The following is a 17,124-nucleotide window of genomic DNA, read 5'->3' as shown; positions in this document are numbered from 1 at the left end:
TTTATACAGGTAACGAGTTCAAACAGGTGCAGTTAATAAAGCTAATGAGTGGAGAACAGGAGGGCTCCTTAAAGAAAAACTAACAGGTCTGTGAGAGCCGGAATTCTTACTGGTTGGTAGGTGATCAAATAGTTATGTCATGCAATAAAATGCATATGAATTACTTTAAAATCATACAATGTGATTTTCTGGATTTTGTTTTAGATTCCATCTCTCGCAGTTAAAGTGCACCTATGATAAAAAAGGATAGACCTTTACATGCTTTGCAAGTAGGAAAACCTGCAAAATTGGCAGTGTATCAAATACTTGTTCTCCCCACTGTATATATATTTATATATATACAGTATAGAAGATGCTGTCTCTCTCATATATATATATATATATATATATATATATATATATATATATATATATATATATACACAGTTGAAGTTGGAAGTTAACGTACACTTAGGTTGGAGTCATTAAATCTGTTTTTTTTCAGCCACCCCACAAATGTCTTCTTAACAAACTATAGTTTTAGCAAGTCGATTAGAACATCTACTTGGTGCATGACACAAGTAATTTTTCAATTTTCCATTGTTTACAGACAGATTATTTCACTTATACTTCACTGTATCACAATTCCAGTGGGTCAGAAGTTCACATACACTAAGTTGACTGTACCTTTAAACAGCTTGGAAAATTCCAGAAAATTATGTCATGGCTTTAGAAGCTTCTGATAGGCAAAATGACATAATTTGAGTCAATTGGAGGTGTACCTGTGGATGTATTTCAATGCCTACCTTCAAACTCAGTGCCTCTTTGCTTGACATCATGGGAAAATCAAAATAAATCAGCCAAGACCTCAGAAAAACAATTGTAGACCTCCACAAGTCTGGTTCATCATTGGGAGCAATTTGCAAAAGCCAGAAGGTACCACGTTCATCTGTACAAACAATAGTACGCAAGTATAAACACCATGGGACCACGCAGCCGTTATACCTCTTAGGAAGGAGGCGCGTTCTTGCTCCTAGAGATGAAGGTACTTTGGTGCGAAAGGTTCAGAACAACAGCAAAGGACCTTGTGTAGATGCTGGACTAAACAGGTACAAAAGTATCTATATCCACGGTAAAACGAGTCCTATATCAACATACCCTGAAAGGCCGCTCAGCAAGGAAGAAGACACTGCTCCAAAACCACCATAAAAAAGCCAGACTACGGTTTGCAACTACACATGGGAACAAATAACGTACTTTTTGTAGAAATGTCCTCTGGTCTGGTGAAACAACAATAGAACTGTTTGGCCATAATGAAAATCGTCATGTTTGGAGGAAAAAGGGGAGGCTTGCAAGCCGAAGAACACCATCTCACCGTGAAGCACGGGGGTGGCAGCAGCATGTTGTGGGGGTGCTTTGCTGCAGGAGGGACTGGTGCACTTCACAAAATAGATGGCGTTATGAGGAAGGAACATTATGTGGATATATTGACGCAACATCTCAACATGTCAGTCAAGACGTTAAAGCTTGATCGCAAATGGGTCTTCCAAATGGACAATGACCCCAAGCATACTTCCAAAGTTGTGGCAAAATGACTTAAAGACAACAAAGTCAAGGTATTGGAGTGGCCATCACAAAGCCCTGACCTCAATGCTATAGAAACTTTGTGAGCAGAAATGTACAAGCGTGTGCGAGTAAAGGAGGCCTGAAAACCTGACTCAGTTACACCAGCTCTGTCAGGAGGAATGGGCCAACATTCACTCAACTTATTGTGGGAAGCTTGTCGAAGGCTACCTGAAACGGTTGACCCAAGTTAAACAATTTAAAGGCAATACTACCAAATACTAATTGAGTGTATGTAAACTTCTGACAGACAGGGAATGTGATGAAAGAAATAAAAGCTGAAATAAATGATTCTCTCTACTATTATTCTGACATTTCACATTCTTAAAATAAAGTGGTGATCCTAACTGACCTAAGACAGGGAATTTTGACTAGGATTAAATGGCAGGAATTGTGAAAAACTGAGTTTAAATGTATTTGGCAAAGGTGTATGTAAACTTCCGACTCCTAGTGTAACACACCTCTCAGGTAGATGGATTATCTTGGCAAAGGACAACTGCTCACTAACAGGGATGAAATACAAATTTGTGCACAAAATAAGCTTTTTGTACTTGTGGAACATTTATGGGATCTTTTATTTACATGTTGCATTTATATTTTTGCTCAGTGTACCTTTTCATGGATCATAGTATTATTTGTGAGTAGACATATTTACAGAATAAAGAAAGAAATCTCACTCCATAGAAATTATTTGAAATGATTACACAGCAATCTTGTGGTGTCTCGACAACCATTGTGTAAACATTTTTATGCAGACAAATTCTATGTTGTATCAAAACAGTTTTGTCAAGTGTGTTGTACATCAGTTGTACAACTTGAGTGTGTTCGGGGCCTATGGTCCTTTATTGGTCTGTCTGCATTGTAAGATAACCATTGATTAAAGAGCAATGGAATGCCAGAGGAGAGAGGGTTAACAGGGAGGTTGAAGGGATGGGAGCGTAGATAAAGCACACACACACATTCACACACAAACTAAAATGTAAAATGTTAATAAATCAGTGAAATCATGCCTTTCACTCCCCACTACAGATAAAGCCAAGCAGTCGCAACAAAACATCTGTTGTGCTTGGCCGAATGCATCCCCTTTTCTCCCCCTCAGTGAAACGACCTTCTTTACGAACAGCTTGACACCCTACTCCCACGTCAAGCTCCTACATCCATTACAATACTCAGACGCTTCGTTCCAAATGGCATCCTATTCCTTATAAAGTGCACTTCTTTTGACCAGAGCCCTATGGGCTGTGGTAAAAAGTAGTGAAATATAAAGGGAATAGGGTGCCATTTGAGACACAGACATAGAGAGGAGAGTAATAGGAGTAGGATTTGTGAAGATTCACTGACTTGAAAAGCTTATGACTCTTCGTTGACCAGAGACCCATCAATCTTCAGGAGATTTCATGTTTTTTGGCAAACAATCATCTGGCTCATTGTCAATTCTAACTCATGTAATTTAATAGTGCTTTCACATCCAACTATTGTTTAATTTAACATTTTTCAGTGTTGTTTTAAGGGATAAACTTTAGGAATCAGTTTCCTGGACACAGATAGAAAGGCAGACAGTACACACACACACAGGGCAAACAACTACAGTTGAAGTCAGAAGTTTACATACACTTATGTTGGAGTCATTAAAACTTGTTTTTCAACCACTCCACAAATTTCTTGTTAACAAACTATAGTTTTGGCAGTCAGTTATGACATCTACTTTGTGCATGACGCAAGTAATTTTTCCAACACTTGTTTACAGACAGATTATTTAATTTATCATTCACTGTATCACAATTCCAGTGGGTCAGAAGTTTAAATATACACAAAGTTGACTCTGCCTTTAAACAGCTTGGAAAATACCAGAAAAATATGTCATGGCGTTAGAAGCTTCTGACTAATTTACATAATTTGAGTAAATTGGAGGTGTACCTGTGGATGTATTTCAAGGCCTACCTTCAAAATCAATGCCTCTTCGCAGCCATCATACTGCTCAGGAAGGAGTCTCCTAGAGATGAACGTACTTTGGTGCGAAAAGTGCAAATCAATCCCAGAACAACAGCAAAGGACCTTGTGAAGATGCTGGAGGAAACAGGTACAAAAGTATCTATAGCCACAGTAAAACGAGTCCTGTATCGACATAACCTGAAAGGCTGCTCAGCAAGGAAGAAGCCACGGCTCCAAAACTGCCATAAAAATGCCAGACTATGGTTTGCAACAGCACATGAGGACAAAGATCATACTTTTTGGAGAAATGTCTTCTGGTTTGATGAAACAAAAGTATAACTGTTTGGCTATAATAACCATCATTATGTTTGTAGGAAAAAGGGGGAGGCTTGTAAGTCGAAGATCACCATCCCAACCATGAAGCACAGAGGTGGCAGCATCATGTTGTGGGGGTGCTTTGCTGCAGGAGGGACTGGTGCACTTCACAAAATAGATGGCATCATGAGGTAGGAACATTATGTGGATATATTGAAGCAACATCTCAAGACATCAGTCAGGAAGTTAAAGCTTGGTCGCAATGGGTCTTCCAAATGGGCAATGACCCCAAGCATACTTCCAAAGTTGTGGAAAAATGGCTTAAGGACAACAAAGTCAAGGTATTGGAGAGGCAATCACAAAGCCCTGACCCCCATCCTATAGAAAATTTGTGGGCAGAACTGAAAAAGCGTGTGCTAGCAAGAAGGCCTAAAAATCTGACTAAGTTACACCAGCTCTGTCAGGAGGAATGGGCCAAAATTCACCCAACTTATTGTGGAAACTTGTGGAAGGCTACCCACAACGTTTGACCCAAGTTAAACAATTTAAAGGCAATGCTACCAAATACGAATTGAGTGTATGTAAACTTCTGACCCACTGGGAATGTAAATAAATAAATAAATAAAAGCTGAAATAAATAATACTATTATTCTGACATTTCACATTCTTAAAATGAAGTGGTGGTCCTAACTGACCTAAGACAGGGAATTTTTACTCGGATTAAATGTCAGGAAGTGTAAAAAAAAAAAATATTCAAAAAATAAATAAAAACGCAGTTTAAATGTATTTGGCAAAGGTGTATGTAAACTTCCGACTTCAACTGTATCTACCTAGGTTTAACATAGTTTGAGTGCATCACAAACAACCAGCACATCAAATGTCTACACTTTCATTTACTCGTTCTCTTTGGTGGTGTCTTTCACTGTGTATTAGCCGTGGAGATTCCAGGCCTTCTCTAGCACCTTGCTAATCAGGCATCGCTTGCTCTTTGTCAGTGGCATGTGGGCCAATAATAGTTAATATAGTAGGGGCCAGGTAGCTCAGCGATGTGGAATTTCACATAGCTTCCTGGGCATGTCTTTTGATATCCCAGGCCCCCCTATCATAAGTGCCACTAGACGGGATACAGTGCATGTCAGGATCAGGCTTTCTGGGCTCGCACTGCACTGTGGGGTTGCTTTTCCACGGCCATGAATATGTTTTATCAAGGATAATATCTCACCACTGTGGATAGCTTTATGGGTTGTTTGAAAGGTACCCTAGGATTGAGGGTAACAAAAAACTAGATGTATCCGCAGTACAATTTTCACAGATGTCTTTGGTTTTTGGCACAATGTCGTTGACTTCAGATAAGCAACATTAAAATGATTTTAGAGCAATCCATTGAGGATGATGAAAAATGTTAAGAGTAATAATTTGCTAATAATGATTTTAGTGGTTTATAAAATACTACAGGACATACTAGTTACAATTACCAGAAACGTATAGTACCACATGGCAAAATCCAGTAAGTAGGCCAGGCACACCAGATAAACTGTGCCCACATAAACTGGTAAAGGGGAAAAAACAGCACTGTAGACTGTTGACAACAGTCAATCTTAGACTAACCTTCCATCTGTGTGTGTGTGTGTCTGTCCACTGCTACCCTCTACGTATCTGAGCTGGCTGGGACTGCGATGGGGGGTTGTGTGATTTTTGAGTGGGGTGGAAGGAATTTGGGAGCACCACATGTCTGAGGGTTTTCACACACACACACACGCACACACACACATGCACACACACACACACACACACACACTCTCCCTACCAGCAACAGTTGCGGTGCAAGGGGCACTGCAGGTGGTTGGCAGCCCCTCGTAAGCACGGGCATCACCTTACAGCTGTGCCACTCTCTGCCCCCCTCGTACCACCAGTGAATGTGTGGTCGAGTGATGTATAGCTGGGCATATAGGAATGGACATGCCTTCGCATTCACTCAAACTGAGCTATCGAAGCAGAAAAATGATACTCTTTATTTCCCAACTGACATACTTTATTTATACATTATTGCTTTCCCAATGTGTGTCTGCCCTGGAAAAGCCCAATCTCATGACCGCTTTTAATCTATGATCAAACTCCAGGTATCCACTCCCATCAGACCAAAACCTCCTACTGCAAAGAATGTGGCAAAGAAATGTAATGTATGTCCTGAATACAAAGCGTTGTGTTTGGGGCATATCCAGCACAACACATCACGGAGTACCACTCTTCATGCATCAAGTTATGGGTATGCTGGTCATTTTTTTACGATAAAAAGAAACAGAATATAGCTTAGCACAGGCAAAATCCTAGAGGATAACCTTGTTCAGTCTGCTTTCCAACAGACATTGGGAGACAAATTCACCTTTCAGCAGGACAATTACCAAAAACATAAGGGCAAATATACGCTGGAGTAGCTTACCAAGATGACATTGAATGTTCCTGAGTTACAGTTTTGACATAGCCCTTTCCTGCAGTCTAATGACTAAATCGCTCTCTAGTGGCCTCATGGGTGGAATGTTATTAATATTTTTCATAATTTCATAATTAATAAACATAATTTACAAAAACAAAACAAAATCTGCTGTTTCTATGTCAAACAGTTTTGTTATATTTCAGTCTTCTGTGATGTATATAAAGAGTAATATTGGGATGCAAACTCAAAATTGAATACATTTCAACTCTAAAGTATATCTGGTACAGGTCTCTTCTTTGTTAAAAGAACATAACCATGTCTATGAGGTGTATACTTTTGTTTCAAAGTAGATTTGTTTAAGACTAAGAAATACCATGTGTGACCCTGATTTAGCCCACTGCAGTAAAAGGTTAAATCGGCATGAAAATCTATGGCAAGACTTGAAAATGACTGTCTAGCATTATGGTTATTGTGCGTAGGCCAGTGAAACAAAGGCTCTATTTAATCCCTTGTAAATTCAGGCTGTAACACAAGAAAATTTGGAAAAAGTCAATGGTTGTGAATACTATCTGAAGGCACTATATGTATGTATCTGATGAGGGAGAAGTAAAAAATATTTGCACTGCCAACACGAGACCAACATCCATCATAAAGTCAAGACACTGAAAAGATACTGCATAAACCTGTCTAGACCTGAAGTACTTTTGTTAAACAGTCAACGAGAGCCTGGAATGGCCGATGAACGTGAGTACTAAATTGACCATTTATAAGACCATATTACAATTATACAGTTAGACTACTATATTTTTGACATTCATATGCAAAACCTAAGTGTACTGCATTTGGACTGAGGTCGTTGATGGAGTGGCGCAGCTATGGTTTGCTTGGGATTGGGGGTGGGAGGGGTTGAGTAGAAGTAAAAATCAAAATCACATTTTATTAGTCACATGCACATGGTTAGCAGATGTTAATGCGAGTGTAGCGAAATGCTTGTGCTTCTAGTTCCAACAGTGCAGTAATATCTAACAATTCTGAACAACTACCTAATACACACAAATCTAACAAGTGTTCTAACAATTCCTCAACAACTACTTAATACACAGAAATCTAAAGGGGTGAATTAGAATAAATACATATAAATATATGGATGAGCGATGGCCGAGCGGCATAGGCAAGGTGCAGTAGATGGTATAAAATACAGTATATAAACTCAGCAAAAATGGAAACGTTCCTTTTTCATGACCCTGTTTTTCAAAGATAATTCGTAAAAATCCAAATAACTTCACAGATCTTCACTGTAAATGGTATAAACATTGTTTACCATGCTTGTTCAATGAACCAGAAACAATTAATGAACATGCACCTGTGGAATGGTTGTTAAGACACTAACAGTTTACAGACGGTAGGCAATTTTCTACTGACTCTGAAAAACACCAATAGAAAGATGCCCAGGGTCCCTGCTCATCTGCGTGAACGTGCCTTAGGCATGCTGCAAGAAGGTATGAGGACTGCAGATGTGGCCAGGGCAATAAATTGCAACGTCCGTACTGTGAGACGCCTAAGACAGCGCTACAGGAAGACAGGAGGGACAGCCGATCATCCTCGCAGTGGCAGACCACGTGTAACAACACCTGAACAGGATCGGTACATCTGAACATCACACCTGCGGGACAGGTACAGGATGGCAACAACAACTGCCCGAGTTACACCAGGAATGCACAATACCTCCATCAGTGCTCAGACTGTCCGCAATAGGCTGAGAGAGGCTGGACCGAGTGGCTTGTAGGCCTGTTGTAAGGCAGGTCCTCACCAGACATCACCGGCAACAACATCGCCGATGGGCACAAACCCACCGTCGCTGGACCAGACAGGACTGGCAAAAATTCCTCTTCACTGACGAGTCGCAGTTTTGTCTCACCAGGGGTGATGGTTGGATTCGCAGTAATCGTCATAGAAATGAGCGTTATACCAAGGCCTGTACTCTGGAGTGGGATCGATTTGGAGGTGGAGGGTCCGTCATGGTCTGGGGCGGTGTGTCAGCATCATCGGACTGAGCGTGTTGTCAATCTCAACGCTGTACGTTACAGGGAAGACATCCTCCTCCCTTATGTGGTACCCTTCCTGCAGGCTCAGCCTGACATGACCCTCCAGCATGACAATGCCACCAGCCATACTGCTCGTTCTGTGCGTGATTTCCTGCAAGACAGGAATGTCAGTGTTCTGCCATGGCAGCAGCCTCTCTGAGCTAGTGATGGCCGTTTTGCAGTCTGATGTCCTTGAGATATAAGCTGTTTTTCATTCTCTCGGTCCCAGCTTTGATGCACTTGTACTGACCTCACCTTCTGGATGATAGCGGTGTGAACAGGCAGTGGCTCGGTTGGTTGTTGTCCTTGATCTTTTTGGCCTTCCTGTGATATCGGATGCTGTAGGTGTCATGGAGGGCAGGTACTTTGCCCCAGGTGATGCGTTGTGCAGACCGCCCCACCCTCTGGAGAGCCTTGCGGTTGAGGGCGATGCAGTTGCCATACCAGGCTGTGATACAGCTGGACAGGATGCTCTTGATTGTGCATCTTTAAAAAGTTTGTCAGGGTTTTGGGTGACAAGACAAATTTATTCAGCCTACTCAGGTTGAAGAGTTGCTATTGTGCCTTCTTCACCACACTGTCTGTGTGCGTGGACCATTTCTGTTTGTGATGTGTACGCCCAGAAACTTAAAACATTCCACCTTCTCCACTGCTGACCCTTCGATGTGGATAGAGAGGTGCTCCCTCTGCTGTTTCCTGAAGTCCACGATCATCTCTTTTGTTTTGTTGACGTTGAGTGAGAGGTTGTTTTCCTGACAACACACTCCTAGTGCCCTCACCTCCTCCCTGTAGGCTGTCTCGTCGTTGTTGGTGATCAAACCCACTACTGTTGTGTCATCTGTAAACTTGATGATTGAGTTGGAGGCATGCATGGCCACGAAGTCGTGGGTGAATAGGGAGACAAGGAGAGGGCTGAGCACACATCCTTGTGGTGGCCTCGGTGTTGAGGTTCAGTGGAGTGGAGATGTTGTTTCCTACCTTCACCACCTGGGGGCGGCCCGTCTGGAAGTCCAGGACCCAATTGTCCACGCTTTCTGGTAAGGGTAGGCTTTAATAGTCACAGTGGTTACGACATCTCCAATGCACTTATTTATAAACACACTCACCGAGTCAGCGTAAGATAAATGTTGTTCTTTGAGGCTGACATATTCAGTTCAGCTAAAAAATAGTTATCAAGTTCAGAAATCACACAGAACCTGCCAAGCGTAGGCGCACACCTTGAGTCCATGCACTGACAAATCGAGGCTGTTCTGAGGGCAAAATGGGGGGTTTAAAGGTGTTACTGTAGGTGTTCCTAATGTTTGGCATTCTCAGTGTAGTTATGAAATGAAGAAACCACAAAGCACCTGCCAAACCACTGAAGTACGCATTGCTAGTAGTGTTTATTTATCTACAGAACCTTTAAAACTGGTATGTAGGCCTCCCAAGTGGTGCAGCAGCCTATGCCACTGCATCGCAGTGCTAGAGGCGTCACTTCAGACCCAGGTTCGATCCCAGGCTGTATCACAACCGGCCGTGATCGGGAGTCCCTTAGGGCAGAGCACAATTGGCCCGATTGTATTTTCCCCCTTTTTCTCCACAATTGCAATTTTGCTCATCACTGCAACTCCCCAACAGGCTCGGAAGGCGAAGGTCAAGTCATGCGTCCTTCGAAACAAGACACGCCTAACCACGTTTCATAACACCCGACCGCTTAACTAGGAAGCCAGCCGCAACAATGTGACGGAGGAAACACCGTTCACCTGACGACTGAGGTCAGCCTGCAGCCACCCGGTCTGCCACAAGGAGTGGCTAGAGCGCGATGAGCCAAGTAAAGCAAGAAATATGGCCGTTATTTCCGGTTCGAAGTAAACAAACAGTTTCTTAATTGATTCATTGATTCATTCATGAAGAGCTGCTAAACTAATAATGATGTGGGAACACAACCTGACGGAGATCTAAAAGGGTTATAATCAGCCTAACTTTACCCTCCATAATTGATGGTTGGGAAGATGACGTGAAGAAGTGGCCTCGTATCACATAAGGTAGCATATTTACTTACTTTGTTGAATCAGTAGCTTGCGATGGTAAGGCGATGAGCAAATTAAAAAGTTTGGAGGCGTACCAATACCTACGCAGTAACAAAGTCGGTCGGATGTTATTGAAGATGTTGGAGACGACCTTGTCTACCTAAAAGCAGACATAGAGCCGAGTCAGAGCCTGCATGCATCTCATCACAAGGTCAATAAAGTAATTGTCACGTTCTGACCTTTATTTCCTTTGTTTTGTCTTTATTTAGTATGGTCAGGGCGTGAGTTGGGGTGGGCAGTCTATGTTTGTTTTTCTATGTTTGGTTTCTGTTTCGGCCTAGTATGGTTCTCAATCAGAGGCAGGTGTCGTTAGTTGTATCTGATTGAGAATCATACTTAGGTAGCCTGGGTTTCACTTTTGAGTTGTGGGTGTTTGTTTCCGTGTGAGTGTTTGTTGCCACACGGTACTGTTTCAGTTTTCGTTGAGGAGGAGGAATGCCGTTACAGTAATGACCAAAAATGACATGAAAGTGCAGGACAACAGGTACTCCAGGAGAGATTTGGGAAACACTGGGTTAGATAACTGTAAAAATATTTTCTTCAATGTAGGTTGAGAGTGCAGTCAGGCAAGGCAAAACAGGAATGGCATGCACTGATGTGCAAAAGAAGTGGAACACAGGTGTGAGGAAGAATGTAGGGCTGAGGAAGGCGAAACACATTCATTTTAAACACCACAGACCCCACCACACATGTCCAGGCCCATCAACGTTGTCACAGGAGGATTCCACAACCTCGCCCCGAAGTCCACCTGTGTGCAATCTGTCACATGATCTGTAACATGATCTGTCACATGATCTCAGCATACATACTGTACATACTGTACAGCATACATACAGTGGGGCAAAAAAAGTATTTAGTCAGCCACCAATTGTGCAAGTTCTCCCACTTAAAAATATGAGAAAGGCCTGTAATTTTCATCATAGGTACACTTCAACTATGACAGACAAAATTAGAAAAAAATCCAGAAAATCACATTGTAGGATTTTTTATGAATTTATTTGCAAATGATGGTGGAAAATAAGTATTTGGTCAATAACAAAAGTTTATCTCAATACTTTGTTATATACCCTTCGTTCGCAATGACAGAGGTCAAATGTTTTCTGTAAGTCTTCACAAGGTTTTCACACACTGTTGCTGGTATTTTGGCCCATTCCTCCATGCAGATCTCCTCTAGAGCAGTGATGTTTTTGGCAACTCGGACTTTCAACTCCATCCAAAGATTTTCTATGGGGTTGAGATCTGGAGACTGGCTAGGCCACTCCAGGACCTTGAAATGCTTCTTACGAAGCCACTCCTTCATTGCTCGGGCGGTGTGTTTGGGATCATTGTCATGCTGAAAGACCCAGCCACGTTCCATCTTCAATGCCCTTGCTGATGGAAGGAGGTTTTCACTCAAAATCTCACGATACATGGCCCCATTCATTCTTTCCTTTACACGGATCAGTCGTCCTGGTCCCTTTGCAGAACAGCAGCCACAAAGCATGATGTTTCCACCCCCATGCTTCACAGTAGGTATGGGTGCTATCAACCAGCTTACACTTTCTATGTATTCCCCAAGGTGTCTACAGCATTGTGACATAGTTTTAGGCATTTATGTTGAAGAATAGCCGTAGGCGGCTACATTGCGTAAGTGGTCACCTGATGGCTCCCAGGGTGACTCTCCGTAAAATACAGAGGTAGCCATTACTCCAATCGGTCCTACTGAAAAACGATTTGTCCCAATGGATATATTATCGAATAGATATTTGAAAAACACCTTGAGGATTGATTATAAACAACGTTTGCCATGTTTCTGTCGATATTATGGAGCTAATTTGGAATATTTTTCGCCGTTTTCATGACTACAATTTCCAGGCGATTTCTCAGCCAAACGTGAAGAACAAACGGACCTACAAAAATAATATTTTGGGAAAAAATGAACTTTGGCTATCTACCTGGGAGTCTCATGAGTGAAAATATCCGAAGTTCATCAAAGGTAAACAATTTAATTTGATTGCTTTTCTGATTTGTGACAAGGTTGCCTGCTGCTAGCAAGGCATAATGCTATGCTAGGCTATCGATAAACTTACACAAATGCTTGTCTAGCTTTGGCTGTAAAGCATATTTTGAAACATCCACTGGTACACCTTCAATTAACTTAAAATGATGTCAATTAGCCTATCAGAAGCCATGACATCCATTTCTGGAATTTTCCAAGCTGTTTAAAGGCACAGTCAGTTTTCGGATGACTGCCTTGCCTGGTTCACCAATTACTTTGCAGACAGAGTTCAGTGTGTCAAATCGGAGGGCATGCTGTCCGGTCCTCTGGCAGTCTCTATGGGGGTGCCACAGGGTTCAATTCTCGGGCCGACTCTTTTCTCTGTATATATCAATGATGTTTCTCATGCTGCGGGCGACTCCCTGATCCACCTCTACGCAGACGACACCATTCTATATACTTTCGGCCCGTCCTTAGACACTGTGCTATCTAACCTCCAAACGAGCTTCAATGCCATACAGAACTCCTTCCGTGGCCTCCAACTGCTCTTAAACGCTAGTAAAACCAAATGCATGCTTTTCAACCGTTTGCTGCCTGCACCCGCACGCCTGACCAGCATCACCACCCTGGATGGTTCCGACCTTGAATATGTGGACATCTATAAGTACCTAGGTGTCTGGCTAGACTCTAAACTCTCCTTCCAGACCCATATCAAACATCTCCAATCGAAAATCAAATCAAGAGTCGGCTTTCTATTCCGCAACAAAGCCTCCTTCACTCACGCCGCCAAACTTACCCTAGTAAAACTGACTATCCTACCGATCCTCGACTTCGGCGATGTCATCTACAAAATTGCTTCCAACACTCTACTCAGCAAACTGGATGCAGTTTATCACAGTGCCATCCGTTTTGTCACTAAAGCACCTTATGCCACCCACCACTGCGACTTGTATGCTCTAGTCGGCTGGCCCTCGCTACATGTTCGTCGCCAGACCCACTGGCTCCAGATCATCTACAAGTCCATGCTAGGTAAAGCTCCGCCTTATCTCAGTTCACTGGTTACGATGGCAACATCCATCCGTAGCACGCGCTCCGGCAGGTGTATCTCACTGATCAGCCCTAAAGCCAACATCTCATTTGGCCGCCTTTCGTTCCAGTTCTCTGCTGCCTGTGACTGGAACGAATTGCAAAAATCGCTGAAGTTGGAGACTTTTATCTCCCTCACCAACTTCAAACATCTGCTATCTGAGCAGCTAACCGATCGCTGCAGCTGTACATAGTCTATTGGTAAATAGCCCACCCATTTTCACCTACCTCATCCCCATACTGTTTTTATTTATTTATTTTTCTGCGCTTTTGCACACCAATATCTCTACCTGTACATAACCATCTGATCATTTATCACTCCAGTGTTAATCTGCATAATTGTAATTATTTGCCTACCTTCTCATGCCTTTTGCACACAATGTATATATAGACTCCCCTTTTTTCTACTGTGTTATTGACTTGTTAATTGTTTACTCCATGTGTAACTCTGTGTTGTCTGTTCACACTGCTATGCCTTATCTTGGCCAGGTCGCAGTTGCAAATGAGAACTTGTTCTCAACTAGCCTACCTGGTTAAATAAAGGTGAAATAAAAAAATAAAAATAAAAAGTCAACTTAGTGTATGTAATCTTCTGACCCACTGGAATTGTGATACAGATTATTTCCCTTATAATTCACTGTATGTAAACAATTGTTGGAAAAATTCCTTGTGTCATGCACAAAGTAGATGTCCTAACCGACTTGCCAAAACTATAGTTTGTTAACAGGAAATTTGTGGAGTGGTTGAAAAACGAGTTTTAATGACTCCAACCTAAGTGTATGTAAACTTCTGACTTCAACTGTATATCTTATAATTGAACAAATTAGTAAGGTGGCCAATAACTTGGGACCGCACGCTGTTAATACGGAACGTATTTGTTTTGCTCAACCGCTTATCAAAAAGCTGATAGTAGTAGTATTTCCACTGAAATGTCAAACATGCTAATTGTTAACCCATTAGCTAACATTTTTATGACACCAATAATCACAAAACATTGATTGGCTTGATCACAAGATAACACTGTTGAAGGTATTATATTTCTAAATGCTGTTGAATATGCCGATAATACGGGGTGCTAGCTAACCACAGATCTTTGTGCTAACCAAAATAGTTTATTAGCAGCTAGCAAACATGGCTTACCTTGTCCAAGAGAGATTTGTTCGGTTATCAAAACGTCACGCCAGGGTAAGTCTACACGAAACACAAACCTTATATGAAGTAGTCCTAAAATCCCGATTGGAACTATTTCTGGGTTTTAACGCTAGGTTTTATGGGTATTATGGTTCATACTGTGGTGCTCAATGGTCCTCTCTTTGTAGCTATGTTTTTATTTTTACTGGTCAAACCACAACCTAGAGAGCCAAATAAAACATTTAAGTTGTAATCAATCTCTGACACTAGGACACTATTTTAGTCTCTGAAAACCTTTTTTTTCTTAGTTTTGTTATGGTGAGCAATTGTATTTCATGTTATGGCGATGTATATTCCCAGCGGGCTTTAAAGGGATGATTTTTACCTTATGGTTAATTAGGGGCATTTCAAAATATAAATAGCCACGGTCGTGCACGAGCGCTGAGGCTGAGAACAATTGGTATTTATCCATGGTAATCTTCTACCGGTGTGCATTTGACACTCGTAAGATTGTTTGATAAATCTCCCTTTCTTTATACGTACGGACATTCTAAATTTCGTTCGTAAGTAGTTATTTTAGAATAGTTTCTATGCAGTATTGATAAATATGGTCCCTGGGCTTTCACCTCTGCATTGTTGGAGCTACCGTAAGTCCATATTTTTTCCTTCTCTCGCTACACAACTATTGGGCTGTGTGAGAGGAGATTGGTATCCACTAGTATGCAGAACAAGTTCTGACTAATCGTTCATTTAAAATACAATCACCAGGGGCCCAGTTTCCCAAAAGCATTTTAAGGCTAATTTCATTTTTAGAACCATTGTAAGAGCATCGTTATATCTCTGATCGTTAAAACACTAAGCCTAAATTCCATCGTAATCCGGAAACCGGGCCCAGTTTGTATGTTTGTAATCATTAACCACTAGTAAATATTTGGGGTTGTGTCTGTCTTAGTAAGGCAGCTCCTAAATCCGAGACCAGGTTCTCCTTTTCTCACCCTACTATGTCAGAGTGGACAGTTCTTTTTAAACTTAACTTATTTTTGATCCCAAATTAAATAGAGTCTTCTGTGCAAACAAAAAATCCCCTTTTCTACCACAATAGAATTGTAACAAAACAGATTGTTTCAACATGGAAGGATATCAAAATGCCTGAAGCTGGTCAACATTATTTTAACCTATTCCAAATCAACTGAAACTGCATTTCTGTTGAATGTAAGACATACATTTTGAAAATGTCTCCCTCTCAGATTAGAGGAACTATCAGGAAGTTTTCATCACATTGTGCTCCATCATACTTTAGGGAGTCTTCTTCCCCCGTAGAAACATACTGTAAACTGCTGCAAAGCATTATAAATTTGACTGCAACACTACATTCCTGGGGATGTTTGCTAGCCCCCCCAGCCCTGTCTGCAGAGCCCTTTCATGCTCCGTGATGAATGGGCCAATAGTGGATGATGAATGCCACGGGTGGGATTTGTGGAAGTGGGGGTCGAGGAGAGGCCCGAAAAGTGAATGTAATGCAAAGTTGTGAAAATCAACAAGGCGAGCAAAGGAGAGAGGGAGATGGTGTATTGCTATGACTGAGGAAAAGAGGGAGAGTGAGAGAGAAGAGTGTGACAGAGAGCGAGTGAAGGAAGGGAAGAGAGAGTGAGTGTGACAGAGAGCAAGTGGAGAGAGGAATAAGAGAGGAAAGGAGGACAGGGTTGAAGTGTTGAGCAGGGTTGTAATCAGAGTAGGGTGTGGAGAGAGGGACAATTCAGAATGTGTGATGTGTTTGTTGTAAAAATGCATTGGGAGGAAATGGGGGCAGTGAGGTTACCGAGAAGGTTGTATATCCATTCCAGCTATAACACATACAGTATGCACACAGGGCCCGATTAAGAGTTGAGATAAGAGTGCACAGTTCAGACTTTAACATTAATCATTCATTGGGGTCAATGGGAGAGTTAAGTGTGTGAATCTGAAGTCAGAGTACCACCCACACTGAATAAACTATATTCAAATACAGCAGACAAAATCAGACATACATTGTATGCACTAAGAACGTTTGTCAGTAGACCTTATCAACAATGTATTGCATTCAAACCTCAGTTTATTGAATAAAATATAAAACTGACATTTCCTCATTGTAGATCACCAGAAGAAGAGACATTACATTAATATAAATATGATTGTTGAATGTATGAATTCTATATTATTCACATATCTAAGCAACATGGCTTGCTATAGTGAGAGAGAGATCAATTCAAAACGCTCCATGAACCTCTGAACTGGACAGAGGTGAAACACTCAGTACCCATGCTGCAACAACATCAAAGTTCGGCTGAGAACATGGTACACATTTCCAGGCATCTTGCACGCTTTTTCATGTGTATCAAAATAATCTTGATACAAGCGCGCTGACAAGTCAGGACTTACTTCTTGTGGTTTAAAACTCTTGCCAGTGTGACGCTTTGATGTACACAATAGCTAGCGGGTGTGGAGCGGAGCAAC

Source organism: Oncorhynchus clarkii, chromosome 17 (genome assembly GCF_045791955.1).
Source record: "Oncorhynchus clarkii lewisi isolate Uvic-CL-2024 chromosome 17, UVic_Ocla_1.0, whole genome shotgun sequence".
NCBI lineage: Eukaryota > Metazoa > Chordata > Actinopteri > Salmoniformes > Salmonidae > Oncorhynchus > Oncorhynchus clarkii.
The sequence above is the reverse complement of the archived record's forward strand: the minus strand, read 5'-3'. Positions refer to the sequence as shown.